Here is a 3,526-nt window from a genome sequence, read left to right as displayed (position 1 = left end):
CCCGAGAGGAGAATGGAGGAGAAGGGATTGCGGCGTGACCATCCCCCCTGGGGGGTGATTTCTCGCTTTCTGTCTCTATGTCTCTCTCTGTCTGTCATGGCGAGTGCACGTGCCCTATAGCGAAAACCTCTCCAAAAAAAAAAGAAGAGAGATACCTAATTTTTTATACTGATAATATTATCAAAAGAAAACTCATTTTAAAACATTTTATTATGGAAATTCTAATAAATACACAAAAAATAAAGAGCATAGTATAATAAAAAAAGAATTATTTTACTTAACCTTATTATTATTATTATTATATTATTTTCTAGCTTGATCAGAGAGAGAGGGAAAGTGAGAAAGCAAGCCACCAGGTTCAGGACTTGAACCATGGTCGGGCCATGTGGGAGTCCAGTGCCTTTAACGACCATGCCACCAGACCCATAGAGATCTTTGACTTCTTTGGTTAGATTTATTAAGGTATCTTACACTTTTTGTGGCTATGGTAAACGGGATTACTTTCTTCAATTCTAACTAAATCTGCCTGTTGATAGAAATGCTATAGATCTTTCTATGTTGCTTTTCTATCCTGCCACTTTACTGTATTCATTTATTACCTACAGAAGGTTTTTGTGGATACCTTTGGGTCTTCTATGTATACAATCATGTCATCTGCAAATAGAGATAATTTCACCTCTTCCTTCCCTATTTGAATGCCATTTTATTCACTTTTCTGACTGCATGGCTAGGACTTCCAGCACTATATTGAAAAGGAGTAGAGAAAGTGGGCAGCCTTGTCTAGTACCAGTTTTTAGTGGAAAAACCAAATTGAGCTTTTCCCCAATCAGCATAATGTTAGCCGTAGGGTTTTTGTTGTTTGTTTGGTTGGTTGGTTTTTTGCCGTAGGTTTCTGATAGATGGTTTTTATCATGTTGAAAATGACCCTTCCGTGCCAGTTTTGCTGAGTCATAATCATGAAGGGATGCTATATTTTGTGGAATGCTTTTTCTGCATTGATTGAAATGATCATATGGTTTTTTTAAACTTTAAATCTGGTGTATTCTGTTTTTTGTTTGTTTGTTTGTTTGTTTGGAGAGATTTTCACTGTAGGGCGCGTGCACTCGCCAGACAGACAGAGAGAGACATAGAGACAGAAAGCGAGAAATCACCCCCCAGGGGGGATGGTCACGCCACAATCCCTTCTCCTCCATTCTCCTCTCGGGATCTTGGGCATGCACGCACACGTGCCCGGCGTGAGTTTTAAGCCACCGGGTCCGGGACGTGAACCGCGGTCGACTACGTGGGAGTCCAGCGACATAGCCATTACGCTAACTGCTGGTTCCCTATGGTGTATTATGTTTATAGTTTTGCATATGCTAAACCACCCTTGCATCCTTGAAATAAAGCCTACCTGGTCATGGTGAAAAATCTTTTTTATATGTTGATGGAAATGATTTGCTAATATTTTGTTGAGAATTTTTGCATCTATAGTCATCAGAGACATTGGTCTGTGGTTTTCCTTTCTTGCCATGTGCCTTATCTGTTTGCAGGATGAGGGTGATGGAGGTTTCATAAAATGAATTTAATAGAGTTCCTTCCTTTTGGATCTTTAGAAATAATCTGAGTAGAATAGGGGTTAAGTCTTCTTTAAAATGTTTATAGAATTCAGAAGTGAACCCATCAGGACCTGGGCTTTTCTTTGTTAAGAAGTTGTTTATTACTGATTCAATCTCCTTGTTGTTATGGGTCTATGCCCTCCTGGTTCAATCTTGGCAGATTATATGTGTCCAGGAATTTGTCCATCTGAACCAGGTTATCTTTTTTTTTTTGAGGTTTTTGCTATAGGGATCTTGGGCACGCAGGCACACGCGCCTGGCGTTAAGTTCTAAGCCACCGGGTCCCCAGGACGCGAACTGCGGTCGACTACGTGGGAGTCCAGCGACATAGCCATTACGCTAACTGCTGGTTCCCTGAACCAGGTTATCTTGTTTACTGTTGTATAGTTGCTCATAGTATCCTCTAATGATGTTTTGTATTTCTATTGTGTCTGTTGTAATGTTGCCTGTTTAATCACGTATTTGATTTATTTGGTTTCTTTTTTCTTCTTCTTTATCAGTCTAGCTAAGTGTGTCGATCTTGTTAATCTTTTCAAAGAACCAGCTTTTGCTTTCATCTATTTTCTGTATGGTTCGTTCATTTTCTATTTCATTTATTTCCGTTTGAATCTTTATGATTTCTTTTCAACTGGCATTGCGACATAGCTATTATGCTAACTGCTGGTTCCCTATGATGTTTTGTATTTATGTTGGGTTTGTCGTAATATTGCCTGTTTCATTACAAATTTTGTTTCCTCTCTTCTTAATTAGCGAAGTTAATGGTGTGTCAATCTTTTCAAAAAACAGCTTTTGCTTTCATTTATTTTCTGTATGGTTTATTTTCTATTTCATTTATTTCTCCTCAAATCTTTATTATTTCTTTTCTCTTGCCATTTTTTGGATTTTGTTGTTTTCCGAGTCCCTGAGGCATGATGTGAGGTGGTTCATTTGCCATCTCTGCATCTTTTTCTTATGCACAATGACTGTTAAGAATTTCCCTCTTAGAACTACTTTTGCTGGGTCCCATAAAGACTCATATATTCATTATCATTGGTTTTTATGAATCTATTGATTTCAGTCTTAATTTCCTCAGTAGTTGTGAAGTCATTCAGGAGTAGGTTGTTTAGTTTCCATGCATTTGTATATTTTCAAGACTTTTTCCTGAAATTAATATCAAGTTTAATTCCATTATGGTCAGAGAGTTTCTATGCCTTTGACTCTGTAAAGGCTTGTTTTGTGCCCTATCATGTGGTCAGTCTTCGAAAATGTTCCATGGTGGGGATAAGAAAAAGATGTATTTTTGTGGTTGCTGGGTGAAATGTTCTATAAATGTCTGTCAAGTACATTTGAACTATGAAATCATTTAAAGCTTGTACCTCTTTGTTTATTTTTTGTCTAGATAATCTGTCCAGAGGAATCAGTGGAGTATTGAGATCCTTAGTGATTATTGTGCTGCAGTTTATGTCTCCCTTTAAATCTAGCAGTTTCTATTTCATGTATTTGGATGCCTTGGGTGCTCCTAAGTTTGGCGCGCAGATGTTTATAACTGCTACATCTTCTTGATGAATTAGCCCTTTTACTGTTATATAATGCCCATCTTTGTCTTTTCTTACACTTTTCGTTTTAAAGTCTACTTTGTCTGAGATCAGTATTGTGACTTCAGCCCATTTTTGGTTTCTGATTGCATAGAATACCTTTTTCCAGCCCTTCACTTTTAGTCTGTATGTCTTTATCCACGAGGTGTGTTTCTTTTGTGTCTCTGAATTGGAGAATTTAATCCATTAATATTGAACGTTATTATAGATATTTCTGGACTTGTTCCTACCATTAAGTTGGCCATTTTCTTGGTTGTTTTTTTTAAGAATTATTTTATTCAATTTTATTCATTCATTCATTCATTTATTTTATTTGACCAGAGAGAGACACACAGAGAAAGAGGAAAGTAGGAA

Source organism: Tupaia chinensis, unplaced genomic scaffold, assembly GCF_000334495.1.
Source record: "Tupaia chinensis unplaced genomic scaffold, TupChi_1.0 Scaffold000131_1, whole genome shotgun sequence".
Taxonomy (NCBI): Eukaryota; Metazoa; Chordata; class Mammalia; order Scandentia; family Tupaiidae; genus Tupaia; species Tupaia belangeri.
This window is presented reverse-complemented; position numbering follows the sequence as displayed.